The sequence below is a fragment of the Puma concolor genome, chromosome A1 (genome assembly GCF_028749965.1).
Source record: "Puma concolor isolate L17-30 chromosome A1, mPumCon1.1.hap2, whole genome shotgun sequence".
NCBI lineage: Eukaryota > Metazoa > Chordata > Mammalia > Carnivora > Felidae > Puma > Puma concolor.
This window is the reverse complement of record NC_141667.1, coordinates 216,115,479-216,139,750: the sequence shown is the minus strand read 5'-3', so window position 1 is coordinate 216,139,750 and position 24,272 is coordinate 216,115,479. Positions and strand designations below refer to the sequence as shown.

The window sequence follows — 24,272 nt, the reverse complement described above, 5'->3', positions numbered from 1 at the left end:
GATGTGATCAGAAACTAGAAGGCTTGGGAACAGTCCAGGAAACAGAATCTGAAAGGACACAGAGTGAGTGGTTTTTGGGGGGAGATTGTGAACGATTGCAGGGGCTAAAACTAATGTTTGAGTTGCTCCGTTAAAGGAGCTACTCACGGCTAGTCAGAGAACTTTGTGAGGGCAGAACCTCTACTCATTTTTTTCCAAATACCTCTAACAGTTACCTGATCCAATAAAAGATGAGCCTGTGGGAATGAACAAATGAATGAATGAATGAATGAATGAAACAAGTAAATTTTCAGACCACGTAATTTATCCACACTCCTCACATCTATTTTCTCCTTTTTCTTTGCCACCATACAAGTTCATATCCTCATTATTTCTCAAGCAAACCAGAGGAACTCCCGGTTCTCCAATGCCTCCCAATTTAATTTCATTCTACAGACTGCAGCAGGATTGGTTCTCTTGTTTGTGCCTTAGTTATTTGTATATTCTGTTCCATCAGAGAAAGTAAATCTCTTGAGGTCAGAGGCAGTGTTCTACCAAGTTTTATACGTTCACTCCAGCTAATACTCAATAACTGTTTGTTGAAGTGAATCACCGTGTTCATTATAAGTCATTATAAGATCAATATCCTGAACATTTAAGGCACTATCTTTCTTACTATATTATTTTTTAATACTCAGGTATCCAAGAGTTATAGTTGACTACAAAGTTCTTACAAAATCAACTCATTTAACCTTTCACGTTAGTTATTTCTTTAGAGTTAAATTAGTACTTTTTTTAAGTTAAGAAAACCTTTTATGAAGTAGCGAGTCATTACTTATTGTTAAAGTAGCATATTCTGAGAGGTTTGGGTACCTCTTCCCCACAAATGCACCTATTCACACATGCACAATCTTGCATATGATTTCAAGGGGTTCGGGAGTCCCCTAAATCCCTTGCAAGCCCTTAAAGTTGATGGAAGGCAAGCCTAGAACTTCTGCTGGAGAAGAATAAAGGGTTTCTACAGCCAAAAGACTCTACCTTGTTCCCCCCTGTGCACCCCTCCCCCAGGCTTGCCACCTGGCATTTAGAAATGCAGAGGACCAATCCATCAATACCCGTTTTGAAACTGAAAACAGAAAATAGACAGGAGGTAGGATACAGTACATTTTGTACTCTTGTCAACAATGATCTTTATCATGGGATCATAGACATCAAGGAAGGATTGGCTGATGTGACCACTCTTGGAAAAATAGGCAGGTGCTTTTGAAATTGCCAGCTGATGAAAGAGAGCACACAGTATTACCTCCACCCAGCCCTGCTGGCCCCTGGGAGCTTCTAACTGTCCTTGAGGAAAAGTTGAGAGCGGGGGATGGTTCTGAGCCTGAGGATCAACCCCTACCCGTTTTTTTCTTTGAAGATTCCTTTCCCCATCCCTTCAGTTTCAAAATCGTGTGTGGCTCTGACATATAGGAAAGGTTGCTAGGAGAAGGGGGATTAGGGCCTCAAAAATAAAAAATGAAGCTAACCTGTCAAATGTTGACTTTAGTTTAATTTCCCGACAGCTTCATCCCAGAAGTAAGGGCTTCCAAGTTTCTGTTTCAAGAGAAGATATTTCCATATACTTTGCAATTTTGAAAGAAGAAATTTCTCTGATGCAAGTTGTCACAGCATGATGGAAGAGAACAGGAAAATCTATTGAGAGCTCAGGATTTGCTCACCTCTCACACATTTTCTTTTCACTTTTTGCCAGCCTTCCGTCTTACAGTGATAGTTTCATCAGGATCTAACCAGAATTTGAAACAGGATCCTCAACCTCTTTACAGGCCCGTGAACCTTCCTCGGGCCCCACCAGTTCAGCTCATGATTGATTTTGCAACATGTTGAGAGACAGATAATTTGATAAGCGGCGTGTTGATGCATAAAAAGCATAGTCATTGATTACCTATTATGTAAGAAATTTGTGATGTGATAGACATCATCAATTTTGATTTATGTCACCAGAATAAGTAAAATGATGGGGCAGGAATAGTACGTATTTCATCTAATTAACCTTTGAAGAAACTAATTGTCCTGTGGCAGGCTTCACATTCAATCATTTCAAAACGAGAAGGAAGCAAGTTGCAAGCAGAATAACAGGTATTAAGAGAGGTACGTAAGTTGAAGACCCTACATTTGGAGGCATATGGATTTAAAATTAATCCAAGCCTCATTTGATAACAGGGTACAGAGTATCCATGAATACAAAGGAGTGGTGTTCTAGGAGCCTGTTCCTATAACTTCTGCTCATTAACTAATGCTCTTAATTATACTCTCTTATACAAATCAATCAGATGATTTACACCGTTCTCCAAGAAACTTAATTTTGTACAAAAAAGGGAGGCATAGTATGTTTTCAGATATGACCTAGCTCAGTTACCTGTAGATGTAAGGTTTAGTCCTTTTTCAGAGACAGAGAGACAGAGTATGGGAGGGGGAGGGGCAGGGGCAGAGACAGAGGGAGACACAGAATCTGAGGCAGGCTCCCGGCTCCCAGCTGTCAGCACAGAGCCCAATATGGGGCTCGAACTCACAGACTGTGAGATCATGATCTGAGTTGAAGTCAGATGTTTAACCAACTGAGCCACCCGGGGGCCTCCCTCCTCCCCCGCCCCCACCCCTGTTCCACATTTGTAAAATAAGAGGATTATAAGCGTCGGACCTAGAACTTATTAAGACTTTCACTGTGTCAAACACTGTGCCTGGCGTCTTGATGTATTATCTTTACTTCCTTAAGCAACTTTCCAAAAGAGATATTATTATCTCCACATTACAGAGGAGTAAGTTGAGGCACAGAGAAAAGAATTAATTACCAGAAGCACCATAAGAGACAAGAGATGGATCTACAATTGGAACCCTCTATGGGGCTCCAAGATAGTCCCCAAGGAGCTTGGACTAATTTGCTAAGGCAGCTGTCATGAAGTGTCATAGGCCGAGTGGCTTAAGCAATAGCCATCGATTGTCTCACTGTTCTGGAAGCCAGAAGTTTGAGATCAGGTGTGGTGAGGATGTGTGGCAGACGGTTCTAGGCCTCTGTCCTAGCTTCTGGTGGATTGCCAGTAATCTTTAGCATTCCCTGACTTGTGGCATGATAGCTCCAGTCTCCACATGGCGTTCTCCCTGTGTTCATGTTTGTCTAAATCCCCTCCTTTTTGTAAGAATACTAGTTACATTGGATTACAAGACCATCTTACTCCAGTATGATCACATCTTAACTAATTTCACCTGCAACCAATCTGCTTCCAAATGAGGCCACGTTCAGAGGGACTGGGGATAAGGGCTTTAGCACAGGAATTGTCGGGGGACACAACTGACCCCCATGACAGTGCTTATAATCTTGTTAAGGTTCTAAGACAGAAGTACACGAAGAGTTTATTAATAATAGGACCTATGCAATACTTGCAGATCACCCTTTATGGCAGAGTGCATTAGCGTTTTCTTTGGTGGATAATTAGTGCTAACCCTTCAGAAACTTAAGAAATTGGCTGCATGACCGGGGAATGCCTTATACTGGAATGGGGTTTGAACTGAGTGGAAATAAATGGCCTAGTCCACGGGGCCAGTGGAGAGAAGAAAGAGGGTTGTTGCGCTGGGTGGAACAGTAGGCATTCGTTAGAAGTTGCGAGATAGGTAAAGAAGGGATACAGTCGCTGCCATCAGGGAGCTTACGACTGAGCCTCAGAGGCACGAATCAAACTTGAGACAAGTAACCACCGAGGCAAAAGTTGAATGCATGATCTTCACCGTCACATACGTGGGCAGCTGTGCAACACGGTGAACTGCGGCGGCCGCACGAGTGACAGAGGGGGTCACGGTGAGTTCCGGCACTTTGAGAATGTTCATGGCTCAGTGGTGATGTGAGCTGGGATTTTTTTTTTTTAAGGGTGGATTTTGTTATAGGAGAGCAGCAGGGAGAGGGGTTCCCATGGAGAGAGAGGGAGCTGTACATCCAGGTAGTGAAATCTGAGGCCTACCTGAAAGCCATCAGACGTGCCAGTTGGGCAGGGACATCTGGCTCTTGTAAGGGAATGCTCTCGGGCTACCTTCAATTTTCCAGAATCCCGCCTCAAAGCTACCACCTGGAAAGGCGTTTGCCAAAGTATATGGTCAAAACCTGTGTTTTATAGGACAGGGATAGGTGTTCTTCAATTTTTTTAAGTAGTTGCAGGTTTAATAAATTTAGGAAATGGTGCATTAATTAATGGTAATATTTCAGTCAGGTACCGGCAGAAAACAAGTGGCTTATGCCAAGTGAGTCGTGTCGTGAGACTTTAGTCAACGACTGAGCAAGGCCTGAGGCAACCACAAAGGAAGGGACAGTGGCCCAGGGCTGGTAGCAGCAGGAAGCCATTAACCATCCCTGGGCTGAAGGGTGAGGTATAGAAAGGCTATACTGCGTGTGCAGAGGGGATGACGGACAGGACCCGTGTCTTTGAGCTGAGGAAGGCTAGCCCAAGGTGACTCGGTCGGGCAGAGTCAGGGGAATGAATACACTTCCCACCTCACTCTCCCCCACCCAAGACCTCCTGCTCAAACCTCAATGATGCCAAAGTCCCACTGATGATAGACAGCGTCCTTAGAAGTTTCCAGGACACAAAGCAGGGGGGAGATGATGCAAAGTGGAAGTGGAGGGACAGATGGAAGGTTTCCAGCACAGGCAACAGTTACTTCACAGGAGGGCCTCTTATCGTATTTAATATGTTAATGTGTTAATGACCCTACAAAGCAGGCTAAGGAAGGCAGTATTCCCAGACTAGTTTTACCACAAAATTCCTTTTCTGAAGATCTCTAGGACCGGTGATCGAAGGAATCCAAATTGGGAATCTTTGATCTGTGGCATGAAATCCAAGCCTCTTCTATCCGTCAAGCTTCTTTCAAATCCAAGCGTCGGAAACCAATCTCAGGCTAGTTTAAACAAAAAGAAAATCTGTTTGGTTTACACATAATTGGTGAGTTGGGAGGGGGCCGTTGATTCAGGCATGGATGGACCCAGGAGCTTTAAGTAGGGCGAGAGCCCCGTTGGTCCCTTCGGCATTCCACTCTGCTGCTGGTCTCGGCCAAGCTTAATTCTGCACGCTGGCTCTCACCACCAGGTGAGTGGCACTACAGACTACCTCACGCCCATCCCCCCAGCTCAGCAATCCCAGTGAAGGAGGGCCTTCTCTCTCCCCGTGCACATATACAAATCCCATGACACTTCTGAGTGCTCCCACACCCAGACGGTAGAGTGTCCATCTCTAAACAACACCTGTGCTCCCCTCCTGAGGTCCTCTGATTGACTCCTCTCAGCCCTTTGGAGTTGGGGAAGGTGACTCACCCCGTTTTGACACTCACCGGGACCATATCAGCCCAGGGAGAGGGGAAGGACTAGTCCAAAGAAACAAGAAAGAGGGTCATAAAAAAGCATGCGAACTTAATGCAAATTAAAATGATAGCTTCCATGATCCACTGCATTTCTTTACAGGGCGTTCATGGCTTCCCCCAAATTGGGCCTCGAACAATGTATTCCAATAGTCTCTTCATGACCTCCCTGCTCCAGCCAGACTAGTTTACTTGTACACAGCATAAATTCCCAAGTTTGTTCCTTAGACCCTCATAGATTTGAATCCAGCCTTGTCTGAATCAGGTCTCAGGACTGCAACAGATCCTGTCTACTGTGTCTCCCACCCCTCACTACAAAACTGCGATTCTTTGTTTTCTGTCCTCCTAACTCCTGGTGCATTAAAGTTCTACCCCATCCCTTTGATCTTTATGACACCCTGCTCTTTCTTGTCAATGTGTGTGTGTGTGTGTGTGTGTGTGTGTGTGTCCTGTATCCCTACAGACATCCCTAGATTGTAAGCTCCTTGAACTCTGTGAGATCATACCTTTGTATTCTGTATCTTCCTACCTTTGTGTTCTGTACCTACCTCGCCCGGCACATTGTGGATGTCAATTAAATGTGCTTTGGTTGTTTTTTCACAGGTTTGAGATTAGCATCCCATCTTTTCTTGCTTGCCTGCATTGCCATCAGTCCTTTATGTCCTCCATGCCAACCTGTAGAGTGGCTTTGAGAAATGTTCTTGCCCTCGTGGGGTCCCAGTCTCCCGTCAAGTGGATTAGCAGTGTCGATATTGTGGAAAAGAATTATCCACTAATTCATTTATTCATTCAGTTAGTCGCTTATTCAGCTCTCACTGACCACCTTCTGTGAACAACACACCATTGTGTGTCGAAACATTTTACCGCGCTCCTGTACAGAGGAATTGGCAACATTTGACAAAAGTACATATACGTTTACCCTTTGACCCCGCAATGCCGCTTCTAGGAATTTACCTTGAACGTAGATCTCCATCTGTGGGAAACACTGTATGTACAAAAATTTTTCATTATGGAAATTTTGTGATAGAAAAATTAGGAAGCAACCTAAATGTCCATTCTTAGATGATGGTTGAATAAACTACAAAACACCCACATAATGGAATACTATATAACCCTAAAACTATTTTTAAAAGATTGTTATGAGTTGATGGATTTCCAATATGTATTGCTAAGAGAAAATAGAAGCAAGGCACAAAAGCATACATAACGTGCTAGCTTCTATGAAAGGAAAATATAAAATACTATATTTGCTGATTTTTGCACAATGAAGCATGCAAAGGATATGAACTTGAAATTAATGAAAATGTCTACTTTCAGGATATGGGGGAAACAGATGGAAGTGATAGGGATGGAGCAAAGCATCTGAAAGTTTTAACTTTTGAACCGTGTCTTCTACATACTCAAAAATGAAACTAAATTTAAAAGAATGAAACCAAGCATTCACCTTGAATGCAAATATAAACAAATGAACATAACTGCATATCAAATTGGTAACCTAACCACAGAGAGAAAAGAAATCATCCAGGGGTGCCTGGGTGGCTCAGTTGATTAAGCGTCCGACTTTGGCTCAGGTCATGATCTCACGGTTTGTGGGTTTGAGCCCCGCATCCAGTTCTGTGCTGACAGCTCAGAGTCTGGAGCCTGCTTCAGATTCTGTGTCTCCCTCTCTCCCTCTGTCCCTCCCCTGCTTGCCCTCTGTCTCTCTCTGTCTCTCAAAAATAAATAAACATTAAAATATTTTAATTAAAAAGAAAGAAAGAAAGAAAGAAAGAAAGAAAGAAAGAAAGAAAGAAAGAAAGAAAGAAAGAAAGAAAATCACCTAGGTAGCTCTGAAGCCAGGACTCTGACTATCCAGTTAGTAAGAAATGTTCCAAGGTCAAAGAGAAACAAGGAAATTAAAAAAAATTTTTTTTTCTTTAAATGTTTATTTATTTTTGAGAGAGACAGAGACAGAATGTGAGTGGGTTGGGGCAGAGAGAGAGGGAAGCATAGAATCTGAAGCAGGCTCCAGGCTCCAAGCTGTCAGCACAGAGCCCGATGCGGGGCTCAAACTCACAAGCCAGGAGATCATGACCTGAGCCGAAGTTGGACGCTCAACTAACTGAGCCACCCAGGTGCCCCAGGAAACTTTAAATTTTAGTAAATTTATTGTCAGAATTTATGTTGGTGTTGTAATTATGAAACTGTGTGTGTGTGTGTGTGTGTGTGTGTGTGTGTGTGTGTTGTAGAAGAGAGTAAATGAGTAATTACACTAAGAGTGGGAACCAGAGAGCTCACACTGTGAAATAAGCAAGACTGATAACATGAAATTGGGGGAAATGAAGGAAAACCTGTGGTTTGGGTTTGAATTTAAAATATCAGTATACATTCTTTTTTTTTTTTTTTTTTTTTTAACGTCTATTTATTTTCAAGAAAGAGACAGAGTGTGAGCAGGGGAGGGGCACAGAAAGAGAGCGACACAGATTCTCAAACAGGCTCCAGGCTCCCAGCTGTCAGGACAGAGCCCAATACGGGGGTCAAACTCACAAACTGTGAGATCATAACCTGAGCCAAAGTCAGATGCTTAACCAACTGAGCCACGCAGGCGCCCCAATTCTTTTTTTTTTTTTTTTTTTTTTAAATTAAAGAGATTTCCTGACCTGTCCACTGAAAGGGCCTAAAACCAATGATATCCTAGAAGAAATGAGCATATACAACACCCAAATTTTGCCTTGTAATTACCATTCCCCCACTAAAAGGAACCAGGGCTACTTGAGTAATGGCTCGTGTTAGAGCTGGTAGAATAAAAGTTTAAGGTAAATATGGAGTATCTTGTGTCATGAAATAAGGAGTATGCAACGCTAATGGAATTAGTGTCAAAATATCACAGAAATGAACTTCAGAGTTTCCAGCTAGTCAAATTTGGCACAAATTGAGTATAAAAAAAGCATATGCATAACATGTTGAATTTTAAAAATCGATGAGTCTATGCAGACTTAAAAGAGAGAGATATAGGAGAACAAAGTGCTGAAACACACAACATGGATGAATCTCAAAATGAAGCAGAGTGAAAAAGTCCAGACAAAATGGGTTACATACCACAGGATTCCATTTATATAAATTCTAGAAAGCGAAGACTAATTTAGAGTACAGAAAGCAGAGCAGTAATTGCCCATGGATGGGGTTAGAGGAAAGAGGGTGAAAAGAAACTTATCCCTTAAGCAACTGCTCTATGAGGAGCAAACTAAAAAGGAAATCAGTACATTAGGTCTGACCTTAGTTCTCTAAAATGATAATTTGGAGGAGCTACCTGAGGCAAAGAATACCTCCTTTGCAGTAGATCTTGACATATGAATGGAATAAAAATGTCAATCATACTGCTACTCACCGGATCTGTGCTATTGGTAGAGGACAACTGACGACATCCTGGTTCTAATACTGGGTACCATTCAGTTGGAATATTTTGTTACTGGTGAGATTGAATTTTTTTTTTTTTAAGTTTATTTATTTTTGAGAGAGAGAGCATGAGCAGGGGAGGGACAGAGAGTGAGGGGGCAGAGGATCCAAAGCGGGTTCTGCGCTGACAGCAAGGAGCCCGATTGGGAGCTTGAACTCATGAACATAAGGTCATGACCTGAGCCGGAGTTGGACGCTCAACCAACTGAGCCACCCAGTGGCCCGATTGTTATTTTAAACAGTATATAGTTGTTTTCAAATAGACTCTTTCATGGTTCCATTTTTTTACAGTAGGCATTGAGAAATAGCAGTTTCTATTCTACCCATGTACAAGTCATTACTTCCAATTTCGATGTTTTATCATATTGAATATTTACTGCGTTCTGTTGTAAATCATGAAGCATGTAAATACTGTCACAAGAGAACAAGATTATAAACTACTGTTATCACGCAGATTCTACTGTGTGGAGAACCCATCTCATCAGTCACTTAGGAATCCTACGTGTAAGATGTACAGTCCTTGCAAGTGGAGCTTTAGAGGTTTTCGTATGTGATTGAAGTGTCCATCCATTAGTGCCGTTACCCAGTAAGTGCCGTGCGCTGAGTAGAAATGTGGGGCGGCGACCCCATTGCACTCGCCTGGTGCGTACAGAGGCCAGCATGTGGGCTTGCCGCACGGTGAAAGAAGATGCGGCCTAGTTCAAGGGCTGACACCCTCAATGAGCGACAGCCCCCGTGCTGGAGAGGAGTTTGGTGTTGCCGTGGTTCAGGGTTTTGGATTGTCCAATGCCCCTAGGAGAACACCATGTGCGATGCAACCGTGGCCACTGTCCTTGATCACACCCTTGGGGTGAAGTGCTCCATGTTCTGCTGTAACAGAGGTGGGTCATCCACCCAGGGCACTTCTAGATCTTTCCAACAGGGACTTGGGCTTTCACCTGTGTGCATCTGTTTCTTCCCGTGCAAATCCGGTCCGGGCTGCCACAGAGCACTTAGAGCCTTGCGGAGGAAACTGCAGCCTCTACTTCGGCTTCATCCTTCATAGCCCATCGCTCTCTGCGACAAGGTGTACCTTGCTCTTTCTTTCCGATGGCTACTGCGGGATGTAAACCTAATCTTTAAAGTCTGTCTTAGGTAAAGAGTTTGGGGGGTGCTTGCTGTTTAACGCAAGCAAGTGGCACCTCCCGGGAAAATGTGAATAATTGCAATTTACAAAATTATTACAAATAAAGACAATAATTACAAAATAATTGATTTACCGTGTAAATTTGCATCTCATTTCATTTAACTTTAAACATGGGGAGCTGGCGTGCACAGCTGCCTTTTTCCTTTATTTTTCAAAAGCAGAGGCTAGATTGTTCTGTTTTCAAGGTGGCAAGTTGTTGATCGGGAGATCACAGTCGCTCTGACCAGGGGGCGGAGTCTTCTCCTTGCTGCCCTCTGTTGCCGGGGCATCTTCTCCTTTGGGTTTGGGGCAACCATCCCCAGCTTCCTTCTTTTTCCTCCTTACTACACTGTATAGTGACTGAGCAACCTCCAAGAGCTAATTTGGGAGGAGTTGAGGGAGTTCCAATGGGGTTTTGTATTTATGATTAATTTCCACTAGCCTTACAAAGATGATGGATGTCACTGAATAACACATCCAATTTTTGAGGCTTGATATTTGCTAACTGTGTAGCCAGGCCCCTTTGGCTCTCATTGAAGGGGAAACTTAAGCTATTAACTGAGAATAAGTGACTCATTTTGAGGTCAAACAGTAAATCAGGGATAGAATGAGAATTAAAACCATAGCTCTAAAGAGCTGCAAAAACAGACTTAAAGAGGAAAAAAGGATACAGTTTAGGAAGATTGCTCTTTCTCCTCTGGCTACAGTGACAGACAACCTTGGCTTTGGATTATTCTCAGAGATTAATAATTCATTTTGAGCCTCAATAATGAATTAGAGTGTTCATGGGCACAGCATCTTTGTGTGACAGTTCCGTGCTCTGCTCTAGATGGAAACAGATTTAAATGGTTCACCAATCTCTGCCCACTCTGCCGTCTGCAGGGTTGAAGCGCTTCAACCTAAGGCCACAAGAATTTATTTAGCACACGTTGCATCCTCTAAAACAAATATCAGAAATTTAAGTAAGACCCAATCCCTGTCCATAAGGAACTTAGAGTCTAGTGATCTGTTCCTTACCTCAAGCTATTGTTTGAACCACTCTCTTTTTGACTTATACAAATACAATCACAAGAACGGAAATTAGACTTTGACTCTAAAGTATCAAGAACACACAGTGTTCTTGAAGGCACAATTGCTTGTTTTTCATTCAGCCAGATGAACTGGAGAATGCCAACATGCACACACTGACATCAGTGGCTGCCCTTCAGTTGTAGACTTGGAAAGCATATTCTAAATCCTCTAGTGAAATGTTTTGGCAGGCATTTTCATCCAGATATTATTAACAACAACACTAAAACAATCCACACATCAATTCTGACTCTCAGGGAGGTCCTGGATGGAAATGTTAGCGACTGGAGTTTCAAGTGCTTTTGTCCAACCAAATCTCATGTCCCAATCAGTCATAATCTTTTAAGTAGCTTTTCTGTTTGGGGGTAAATAAAGTAGCATAGGCATTTCCTTGTCCAGCCATGTTTTGCATTTTTCATTACTGTGACATTTTTGGAGGCTATGACTGATTCATGACTTAACGACATAAGAATACTCTCAATAGCCAAAAGGCTGTTGGAAAAAATATCATACAAGTGTGCAACCAACTAGAAATCTGAAGGAGCGTGGTCTGTGCAGTCCATTCATTCAACAAATATTTACTAAGCACTCTGCTAGACCTGGTGTGTCTTAGACCCATGACTCAATCTCTTTGGGCCTCGGCTTTCCTCATCTGTGGAATGGGAATAATGATGCTTACTCCATAGGATAAGGGTGGAGATTAAGGATGGCAGTTATGTGAAAGTTCCCAGCCCAGGATCTGCATAGGGGAGGTACTTGGTAGATGTGGTTTCCTGTCATTGCTAGGGGAGAACATATTAATGAAATGTTCCCACTTTCTTCAAGTTGCGTTCCCCACCTCTGTCTTCGCCTTTAACAGATGCAACTTTGGGGACTTCTATAGAAAGAAAATAGAGGTCGTTGCTTGGGAACACCTTCACCTTCCTATCTTCTGACCTCTCAGACTGCTCTCAGCCTTACTTACATGGTCTCAGAGCATCACCATCTTTCCTGCTGGCCAGATTAAGTCATCATTCTGTGCTCTGGAGCCCATTCCTTCCCAGTTAAGGACCTCTTGTCTTCCAAAACTTCTTTCTCTTCTTATCCTTGGTGACTTGACTTTCTGTGTATGAAGAAGCTTGACCTTCCTCTTCAGCTCTTGAGCCCCACTCTGACCACAGCCCCCTCTTCTTTACTTTAAAGCTTCTGGAAGGACTGGAGATGTCTCACTTTCTCACCCACTGTTTGCTTCGCATGCCACAGTGCTCTGGCTTGTCTTCCTGACACCACTGGGATAACTCTTGGTAAAGTTAGCATTCATTTCCAAGCCTACTGAATTTCATTTCACCTGTTCTTCATGGCTCTGTATGACTTTTGAAACTGCTTTCCTTCTGGAAACTGCTACTCCATTAGCTTTGTGGTGTACTATGTTGGTCCTTCTCTTCCTTCCTTGGCTGTTCCTGGCAGCTCCAGGGGCTCCTCATCCATGATGCCTGATGATGGAAACCTCAGTGTGTGCAGATAGTTTTCTATGCACTTTACATAAACTATCACATTTTAGTCTTCACAACAAACCTTTAATGAGTACTAGCATTTCCTCCTTTTATTAACAGTGAATGTGATGCTAACCCATCTGCCCAGAGTGACTCACTAGTAAGAACTGAGGCCTTGCAGAAAAAGCATTTGACAAAATACGGCATCCTTTCTTGACAAAAACCCGCAAGAAAGTAGGGATAGAAGGAACATACCTCAAGATCATAAAGGCCCTATATGAAAGACCCACAGCTAATATTATCCTCAATGGGGAAAATCTGAGAACTTTCCCCCTAAGGTCAGGAACACAACAGGGATATCTACTCTCACCACTGTTATTCAACATGGTGTTGAAGTCTTAGCCTCACCAATCAGACAACAAAAAGAAATAAACAGCATCCAAATTGGCAAGGAGGAAGTTAAACTTTCACTCTCTGCAGACGACATGATACCCTACATGGAAAACCCAAAAGACTCCACCAAAAAACTGCTGGAACTGATACATGAATTCAGCAAAGTTACAGGATACAAAAATCAATGTACAGAAATCACCTGCATTTCTATATACGAATAATGATGCAGTGGAGAAAAAAAATCAAGGAATTGATCCTATTTACAATTGCACCAAAAACCATAAAATACCTAGGAATAAACCTAACCAAAGAGGTGAAAGATCTATACACTGAAAACTATAGGAAGCTTATGAAAGAAATTGAAGAACACATAAAGAAAGGGAAAAACATTCCATGCTCACGAATAGGAAGAACAAATATTGTTAAAATGTCAATTACTACCCAAAGCCATCTACATATTCAATGCAATTCCTATCAAAATAACACCAGCATTCTTCACAGAGCTAGAACAAACAAATCTGAAATTTGAATGGAACCAGAAAAGACCCTGAATAACCAAAGTTAATGTTGAAAAAGAAAACCAAAGCTGGAGGCATCACAATCCCAGCCTTCAAGCTGTGTATTACAAAGCTGTAATCAGCAAGATAGTATGGTACTAGCACAAAAACAGACACATAGACCAATGCAACAGAATAGAGAACCCAGAAATGGACCCACAAACGTATGGCCAACTCATCTTAGACAAAGCAGGAAAGAATATCCAATGGAAAAGATAATCTCTTCAGCAAATGGTGCTGGGAAAACTGGACAGCGACATGCAGAAAAATGAAACTGGACCACTTTCTTACTCGATTCACGAAAAGAAACTCAAAATGGATGAAAGACCTAAACATAAGACAGGAAGCCATCAAAATCCTTGAGGAGAAAGCAGACAAAAACCTCTTTGACCTCAGCCGCAGCAACTTCTTATTTGACATGTCTCCAGAGGCAATGGAAACAAAAGCAAAAATGAGCCATTGGGACCTCATCAAGATAAAAAGCTTCTGCACAGTGAAGGAAATAATCAGCAAAATTAAAAGGTAACCAATGGAATATGAGAGGATACTTGCAAATGACACATCAGATAAAGGGTTAGTATCCAAAATCTATAAAGAACTTACCAAACTCAATACACAAAAAGCAAATAATCCAGGGAAGAAATGGGCAAAAGACATGAATAGACACTTTTCCAAAGAAGACATTCAAATGACTAACAGACACATGAAAAGGTGCTCAACATCACTCATCATCAGGGAAATACAAATTGAAACCACAATGAGATACCATCTTACACCTGTCAGAATGGCTAACATTAACAACTCAGGCAACAACAGATGTTGGCAAGGATGTGGAGAAAGAGGAACCCTTCTGCACTGCTGGTGGGAATGCAAACTGGTGCAGCCACTCTGGAAAATAGCATGGAAGTTCCTCAAAAAATTAGAAATAGAACCACCCTACAACCCAGAAATTGCAGCACTATCAACAATAGCCAAAGTATGGAAAGAGCCCAAATGTCCATTGACAGATGAGTGGATACAGAAGATGTGATATATATATATATATATATATATATATATATATATATATATATATACACACACAATAGAATATTACTCAGTGATCAAAAAGAATGAAATCTTGCCATTTCCAATAACATGGATGGAACTAGAGTATATTATGCTAAGTGAAACAAGTCAGTCAGAGAAAGATAAATATCCTATGATTTGACTCATATATGGAATTTAAGAAACAAAACAGATGAACATATGAGGAAGGGAAGCAAAAATAAGATAAAAACAGAGAGGGAGAGGGGTGCCTGGGTGGCTCAGTCGGTTGAGTGTCCGACTTCGGCTCAGGTCATGATCTTGAGGTCCGTGAGTTCGAGCCCTGCGTCGGGCTCTGTGCTGACAGCTCAGAGCCTGGAGCCTGCTTCAGATTCTGTGTCCCCCCTCTCCCTCTGCCCCTCCCCTGCTCATGCTCTGTCTCTCTCTGTCAAAAATAAACATTAAGAAAGAACAAAACAGAGAGGGAGACAAACCATAAGAGAGTCTTAAATACAGAAAACAAACTGAGGGTTGCTGGAGGGGTGTTGGGTTAAATGGGTGATGGGGACTAAGGAGGGAACTTGTTGGGATGAGCACTGGGTGTTATATGTAAGTGATGAATCACTAAATTCTATTCCTGAAATCATTATTATACTATATGTTAACTAACTTGGATTAAAAACAAACAAAAAAAAAAGAACTGAGGCCTGATTCAAACCCTGATTCAGCCAAGCCCCAGAAGCCCCTTTTTTTGGAAATTTTTTAACGTGTATTTATTTTTGAGAGAGAGAGAGAGAGAGTGAGCAGAGAAGGGGCAGAGAAGGGGGGAGACAGAGGATCCAAAGCCGGCTCTGTGCTGACAGCAGAGGCTTGAACCCACAACCTTGAGATCATAACCTGAGCTGAAGTCAGACACTTAACTGACTGAGCCACCCAGGCGCCCCCAGAAGTCTCTCTTATTAGCACCTAAATGTTAGCTTTCCCCTCAACCCTTTCTATTAATTTTAACACTTCAATGATCTTTATCTCACCTTTGTGTTCTCCTAGATCTATCTGATTTACTAGCAGATTTTAATGATTGCCTACCTACATATTGATGACTCCTGGGTCAGTTCAGACCAGGAATCAGACACCAAACTGGAATTGGATGTGCAAGAGACTTTTTTTTTTTTTTTTTTTTTTTGAGAAAAAGTCTTTGAGAAATGCCTGTAAGGGATAAAGGAGAGAGGGAGAGCCTTCGGACCCTCATGCCGACCGCGCCTTTGTGAAATTGAGCCAGGACAAAGGATCAGGTGGGGAGAACCTCAGATTGCAGTGTGGCCCTGAGAAAGTCTGTGTTGGGGAAATCCCCCAGGGTGATCCATGCTCCGTCACCCCAGGGGAATGGCCCAGGGAGGTGGGGATCCTGGAGCACCACGGTGGGTGGCAGTGAAGGAGCAGAAGGCTGTCCGCCAACTACATTCCTTACAGCAGGTTCTCTGGGGCGGGGGGGACCGGAGCGGTACACCTCTGTCCTCACCACAAAGCCCCCATCCATAGTCAGTCCTAACCTGTCCTTGAATTTCAGTCTGATACAACTGCTCGCTTCCCATGTCTATCCTAGTCCCCTGAAACCTCAGGCTCAGCATGTCCAGCTCTCAACCCGTTTCAGAGCCTCACCCCTGAAAATTCCATATTCTCTGTATTCCCTACTTCAGTGTATAGGATGGCCACCCGCTTGTCATCTGAAGCCCCCTTTCCCCTTATGTCTGCATATACAATCAGTAACTAAGTTCTGTGGATTTTATGTCCTACATTTCTATTAAATTGGCTGGTCATCTCTTCTCCATACATACTGCTGCTGCCTCTGTTCGTTTGGAGCCTCGTCCCCTCACTCTGTTGGAAGAGCTTTCCATCTGGTCCCCTCATTGGGCCCCCTCCCACTGCACTGCCAACAGAGTGATCTTTCCCCTACACACCCCATGCACCCAGGGTGATGTAGTGGGTGCTTAGAGGTGAGCCCCAAGTGCTAGGGAATTCAGTGCCTGCTGGAAGTTCAAGGAAGGTTTCCTAGAGGAAAGTACCTGGAAAATCACAAAGTAGATGACCAGCCCCTGTTTCAACAGAGGATTGTTCACTCAGCCATGATTGTTCAGGGCCAAGAAAGGTTTAGTCATAGGAAAGTTTCATGCTGCTGTTACAACAGCAAATCGCTGAAGGCAAATAAGGAAGGCGCTTCAATTTCCCTGAAATCTGAGGACCTTTAGGCTTGGGATTTCTGTCTTTTAAGTGCAGTCATCATTGACATATATCTGTTGGATGGGATTCAAGTTCAGCCACCCACTGCCATAGTGCTCCCTGACCTCACCTCACACTTCCCATCTCCTTTGAACTTGAGAGGCAAACTCATTCTTACCTCTCTTCAGGGAGGGATTGTTTATTGTTTCTTCGAAGAGAAACTCGAGAAGGCCAACAGTGTGGGCCTCTTTGCAGGTACAATGAATTCTTGATGGGTCTGAGAAACAACTACCTAACAGAATCTATTTTAGTTTTCAAGGATATCAAAGAACTTGAGAAAATCACCCAAGTTTTGAGTATTTTGAGTTTAATTTCAGGACATGTCAATAGAGATATTACTCTAACATACTCTGGAGGATACTAGATATTTTGCTCTGTGAACTGACTTGTGAAAATTTAATCAGCTAGCTTACTCTTCCAGTCTCAGCCCTTCCAGGATACAGAAACGGACACTATGAACACTTTGCTTCTTCCAGAAGAAATTTATTCCTCATTTGCTTGAGACAATGTAATAGAAGCTCTGATAGAGCAGATCAATAGATACATGTGAAGATGGTATAAAGTATAAATAATGCCAGATATCAGCCTTATGATTTTGATACCTAAACAGAATTTCCCTAGAGGATTTCATTTTAATAACAAAGCGCTTATGAGCTTGGTTCACATTCATGTTTATTTTCTAAAGGAAATGGTCCCATTATCTTCCTTTTGACTGTGGGAGGACAGGAGAAACAGCAGAAGACAGCTGAAGGAAAGGTCGCGAATATCGATTTGATTGTTCAGGCAGATGATTAACTGCCTCTGCAGAGGCAGCCCCAAGGGCCATGGAAGCCGTTGCTCAATTTAAGACTTTCCCAAGTTTCCCTCCTTGTTTTTGAAACCTGATCTTTGTTTCACAGGCATACGTGGGTAGCTTGATAACTTCATATTGTGGGGTGTAATTTTTCCTCCATATTCAAGACTAGCAAAGCAGGTGATAGCTCTATGCACAGTGCATCTCCGTGCTGGTGTTTGTCTTTGCCTGCCAAGGTGGGAAGCAACAAGAGCTAGTAGAAGATGCCCAGAAAGATCAGACCTGAGAAACACAGGTAATGAGAGGAGAGGGGCCGTGCCTGCCATACTTTGTGGCTATTCATTCTTTTTTAGAGTACTGGATTAATCCCCGTACAATTGGGCACTTTCCTGGTGGGCCAAACTACTGTTTTTTCTAGAATCCAGTTAGCTGAGACATCTTGGGGTATCAGGATCAGTTGCAGAATACGTGTCACCCCAAATGCTACAAGTAAAGTTCTAGTTTTATTAGTAGCATCCGTTGTTATTGTGAAATAAATGTGAGCATGATAATGGTTATTCTTAAAATAACATCTGTCTCACTCCTGTCCATTCCAATGAGCTTCCCTGGAGGAGGGGTTACTGATGGGCCCAGGAGAATAGGAAATCACTTTACAGCTCCTCTTCTCGGGGTTTTGTGTCTGAGCACCTCATCTGCGTTCGGTGCCATGGGGAGAATACAGTTGAGAACTGCCTGACCTTGGGGGGATCTCCCGGCCTCTAGGCTGGCTCACGCCCATCCTTATATGTGGCAATTTCTTCTCTCTTCCTTCTCACCTTGTAGTCTGACCACAGGTAGTAACACAACACAACGTTCACTCAGCTCTTATACTTCAGATGAGCTCCTTCTGAAACCTTTCACTGAATTGTCTGGGCCTAGCCGGCTGCCTCCACCAGGGAGCCGCATCTCTGCCCTCATGGCTCCAAACATCCAAGGAAAAGAGGGAAACAGACCCTGTCACCTGGCTGTTCCAGGACACCACCATTGGGTACTTAGCATACCAGAAAAATTGGCAGTGTTTTTCCTTTTTCAAGTAATAAGCGTTTAAACCCCATCTCTGCCATTTAAGTGCTATGTGACCTTGGGAAAGTTTCTGAACCTCTCCAGGGCTCAGTTTTCTCACCTGGCAAGTGGAAATACAATAGGGTTGTTGTAAGGGTTAGGTGAGGTCATGTGGCTGGGAGGAAAAACTTTTCTTCTAACTTGAGTTCAGATTATCAGGAGAAAAGACAACACTTACTTACGTTCACAGGAGGCTGTAGATGAAATGGCTCCCAGAGGAGCAAGAGATAGGGGTTTATATATGAAATAGGGAGAAAGGAAGAGAGAAAAGGGGCTTCTAGGGGAAACAGACAGAAGGTATGACAGTTTCAGGTAAAGTTTGTAATGCAATTACTCATCTAGGTGATAATATTAGACTGATTTCTGGCTGTAAATCTCCTGGAGAGGGAACTTACGAGCTGTATTCTTTGGGAGGCTCTGCTTATGTCCCCGAAAGTTTAGATAAGGTTTATTTCTGAAGCAGCGGTTTGTTCAGATGTTTCTAGCTTGAAATAATCTTTATGCCACTGAGGTACATATTGGATCCCTTCATTGTAAGACACATTGTGCTACCCACGTGTTGGTGGTGTTACAGGATAGGTCACTCTTTCAGAGTTCAGGGACATTACCAAGCAAGTGGCACCATCACCGTTAAGGTCAATGGCTCTCTCTGGACACTGAGGAGTAAGATGGACCACAGAAGTTATGGTGGCAAAGGTGGCCATGAGGAGAATGCTCTGCCTATCTCAAGAGAAGAAATTTCTAGTCTCCACTCTTGTACCATAAACACAGATGACGGGTTAACACCACAAGTGGGCCTCCGTTTTGACTCACAGCATGGGAAAAAAATGAAGCTGAATAAAAATAATTTTATTTACCAAGCTTTTACTTCATATTACATAGATTTTCTATTTTAATTCCAATTTTTAAGAAACTCATATTCCCCATTCTGTTTGTGGTACAATATGTGTAGCCGGGAGTAAAGACACATTAGAAAACATTCATGTGGGGCACCTGGGTGGCTCAGTCAGTTAAGCGTCCGACTTCAGCTCGGGTCATAATCTCACGGTTTGTGGGTTCAATCCCCACTTTAGGCTCTGTGCTGACAGCTCAAAGCCTGGAGCCTGTTTGGTTTCTGTGTCTCCCTCTCTGTCTCTGCCCCTCCCCACTCGTGCTCTCTCTGGCTCTCTCTCTCTCAAAAATGAATAAACATTTTAAGAAATGAAAAAAAAAGAAAACATTCATGTAATACACAGTAATATCAAACATAGTTATTGTACCAACACAGACCAACTTCCAATGAGAAATTTGCTTTAATTTTGTTATTTATAACTTTTAAAGGATTTATTAGTTGCACACAGTACAAAGGGCATTGCACCAAACCTGTGAATGTTATTCTTCACTTATGCAAATAATTTTTAAATGGATAAATCTGAGATTTTAACAGGGAAAATATGACAGATCTTTTCTTCAGTAAGGTAGATTCCCCCTCCCCCACTAACTGGTAATTAAATAAAAACTAAGGAAAGTAAGGTACAATGGTGATAGGGAAATGAATTTTGTTTATTTTAATATAAACACATACCCAACATTTTCTGGAGTGACTTAGTCACTGATGCCAAAGATGATCAATCAGACTAAGAACACGAAGTACATATTAACAAATAGGCATTTCTGGAATTATTTGAGGAGAGGTGACATTTTTCTTACTCCAAGAGGCACCCTACAGGTCCCCATTCCTTCTTCCCCAGAGGCACCCGCTTATGGCCAGTACATAACAGAACTGTTCAATGGTTTTATTCACTTAAAAAAAAAAAAAAATCTTGCTCTCAGCATGTTGCCAGAATTTTTATCTGCATTATTAATTCTTTTGGTTTGTAAATCCCAAAGCAGTAGCTTTCAGCTCTGGTATCATGAGCCACTGATGCGTCATCATCTGTGTAAGAGAAAGGGATGGATGGCAACTCATGGAGGGGGATGTGGGTGGGACTGAGTAAAACTCACAGCCTGCCCTGCAGGTGTGCCTAGACCCCTAACACATCTTGAGTGCCATGGGAGCGGGTCCCTCATGCAAATGTCTTTTGTTAAATGTGCACCTTTAGAACAAAGGTTGAGGCCCAGAGCCCAGATGGCTTGAGGTCGTGTTGACCCAGATGTTTCTGTCCAGCTTGGAATAGTGACACCACAAGTGGGAATCTCTTAAAGGCCCCTGATGATGATAGCAACAATGAAGATGACAATAAAGGAGGTGATGATGATGATGATAATGTGCCTTTGTTCTCCAGTAATTCCCAATTTCCTCTATTTCATCTTTTCTTAGCCTAGACCCAGAAGAGCTAGAAAGTGGACCAAAAGCCTCCTTCCTCCCAGGAAGCACAATGAAAGCTAAGAGGTAAGATGTACAAACTCTTCTCCTCTGCCTCTTACACCTATAGGCCTGGATAAAGGTAAGAGCTGCTACCCCACGTCCGAAGTCCCTCTAGAGCCCCATCAGTATAAAATCAAGGTTCAGCATGGCTAGCAAAGAATAATGGGTGTTGCTTTTGTGGCCAGACACTGTGCATTGTCTACCAAATAGCCAGTCTCACCCCCAACCCCTTCTGGTGTTTACATCCTTCTCAGCTCTGGGGCATGAAACATATCAATCAAAGGCAATCACAATAGTCTTCTCTTTGCCAATAACTGACTTAGGCATGGGCACCTTGACCCAGTCCGTAAGTACTCACTTGACCTGAGAGTAAGTCTGCTTTGGAAATCCTGGGAAAGCTTTTCCTCTTAGTTAAAAAGTTGCACGGGAGGACATACTTGTTCCCTTTGCTGGACATCTTGACACCCACATTTGATGCCTGGAGCTGCTATAATCCCTTGGGGCCGGGAGAGGAGACACTGGCCACACACTGAGAACGGTAAACTGCTGAACAGAAAGAAGGAAAGCACCTGGGTCCTTGAGGCCATCACCGTGCCACTGTGCTAAGCTTACCTGGAGCTGCCCCTCTGTAGAGTCCTAGTTATGGAGGTCATAAGCCTGTTATTGCTTAAACCACTTTAAGGAAAGTAGGTCTTCTGCTGCTTATGGGCAAGCCACCAGACACACCCTTTAGAAGATCATCCAGACTTGAGAGCAGCCGATCAGTGATAGAGGCCATGAAATGGGTAAAGAGACCACAAGACCATGCACATGAGTTGTCCCGGCCACCTCAGATAGTTGCTGGTTTAAAAAAAAATCATTGAGGAGCGCCTGGGTGGCGCAGTCGGTTAAGCGTCCGACTTCAGCCAGGTCACGATCTCGCGGTCGGTGAGTTCGAGCCCCGCGTCAGGCTCTGGGCTGATGGCTCAGAGCCTGGAGCCTGTTTCCGATTCTGTGTCTCCCTCTCTCTCTGCCCCTCCCCCGTTCATGCTCTGTCTCTCTCTGTCGCAAAAATAAATAAACGTTGAAAAAAAAAAATTTAAAAAAAAAAAAAAATCATTGAAAACTATAATTTTTCGGACTTCTACATCCATTCATTCACTCATGCAATGAATATTCACTTAGCTCTTACTGTGGTTTTGCTGTGAAGGACACAAAGAAATAGAGTATTTAGCAGTGACTTAGTACTTTAGCACTCACCAAGAACTTCACGCGCACTATTTGATGCCCACAAGAACTGAGTGAAATCAGTATTTATTAATTCCTTTTTCACAAATGAAAACATCTGAGGCTCAAAAAAGATTGTCTAAATTTCCATAATCTGACTCTAAGTCCATGTTTTTTTTCCACCAAAATCTGAAATGTATCTTGCCCTCAGGAAGCTTAAGGTCTAAATTTAGGGAGAGGAGGTGTTCCTATATTTAAAATGAAAAAAAAAAAAAAAGACATAAACAATATTTATATGTCAATGCAAACAGCTATTCAATAAATTTGACAGTAATAAATAGTCAAGTACCAAATGTACAGGGTGAGAGCAAGAATCATTCAGGAGGAGTTTACCAATGTTGATGGAGAATCGGTGTGTATGTTTGTAGCAAGTTGGAATCTGAAGTAATCATATAAAAACTACTATAATCTCACATAAATAAAAAATGCGTAAACTAGATTCATGTCTCTTATCAGATCTTAGTTACTTAATTTTGTTGTCTGTAAGTAATTAATTCTAAGCTTAAAAGATTTGCCACGTGTGCCATTCTCCCCAAATCTCCGTGTGTTCGCTGACCTGGAAGCTCTCTGGAATTTCGTTCTTTAGTTTTTTATGGAGGCCTCATTCCATAGGTACGATTGATCAAATCATTGGCTGTTGATTGATTGAATCTCTAGCAATGGCTGGAGATGGGACTGACCTTCTAATCACATGATTGGCTCAACAGGTTACCTAAAGGCTTCCCCAAAGTCACTCATTAAGATAACAAAAGAGACCTTGAACCCTCTTATCACAGGAAATTCCAGGGGGTTTAGGAGCCGTGAGCCAGGAACCATGAACAAAGACCAAATATATACGAGAACTAATTTTCGGTTATCTCAATGACCAACAACATTTCTTGTAAATCACAATATCTCAGGTACAGGATGTTGTGTGCCGATAAACTATCTGATCCTTCTTCATGAGACAACCTCTTATCTGATAAAATTCTACATTTAAGGTGGTCATTATAATGTACTGCTGAGAAACAGACTCGCAGGTATCGAGAACAAACTGGTGTCTGCCAGAAGGGAGGGGGCAGGGGACGAGTGAAACAGGTGAAGGGGACTAAGAGGCACAAAATTTTAGTTATAAAATAGACAAGTCATGGGGATGAAAAGTGCATCATGGGGATACCATCAATAATTTTGTAGTAATATTGTATGGTGACAGACAGAACTACACTTATAATGAGCACCGTGCAATGTACAGAACTGTCGAATCACTGTTGTGCCCCTGAAACTAATACAATACCGTATGTCAACTAACTATACTTTAATAATAAAAACTACCAAAAAAAAAGGGGCACACTGTGATTTTCAAGACGTTCATAAGAGTCTTGGAGCTTCTGCTCTAAGAAGCTGGTGGGCATACCCTCTCTTTGGAACTCTCTCTCTGGAGGAAACCGGCTACCATGTAAGAACTGCAGCCGCATGAACCACTTATGCAGAGAGAATGAGGCTGGCTAGCTGTCAACTGTTCTAGCCATCCCAGCTTAGGCACTGGACCTGAGTCAAGGAGCCACCTTGGACTCTCTGTTCCCATCAGACGCCTCAATGAGAAGAAAGGAAGTTCCAGATGTGTGGCCCCAGTAGAGATATCCTAGCCATCTCCAACCATTCATGCTATTCCACTTGAGACCCCAGATTTCATGGGAACAGAAACAAGCCATTTCCACTATGCCCTACTCAAATTCCTGATTCACTGAGTCATGAGCATAATAAAATGCCTGTTGTTTTAAGCCTCTAACTTTCAGGATGCAAGAAAAGACAAGTAGAACATCCTTGGGATTTTTCACATCCACAAGACTAAACCATTTTATTATGTTTTTTTTAAGTAGGTTCCACGCCCAACTTGGAGCTTGAACTCAACGACCCTGAGATCAAGAGTCACATGCTCTACTGACTGCCAGCCAGGTACCCCAGGACTAAGCCATTTTAAATATTGGCCTCTCAGAATTTCATTTTAACTCTATGA

General features: G+C 42.6%; 1 long non-coding RNA gene across 3 annotated transcripts in view; it reads left to right on the top strand.

Moving 5' to 3' along the window:
• Positions 1-24,272, top strand: part of LOC147584761 (uncharacterized) — a 103,108-nt gene that overhangs the window by 43,248 nt on the left and 35,588 nt on the right. For 2 of the 3 annotated variants that reach the window (XR_015253044.1, XR_015253042.1), the window contains exons 1-2: positions 17,726-17,857; positions 20,963-21,034. This is a non-coding gene — a long non-coding RNA (uncharacterized LOC147584761). Of the gene's footprint in view, positions 1-17,725; positions 17,858-20,962; positions 21,035-24,272 lie in introns of those variants that run through there. The other variant, XR_015253047.1, reaches the window with a different exon arrangement.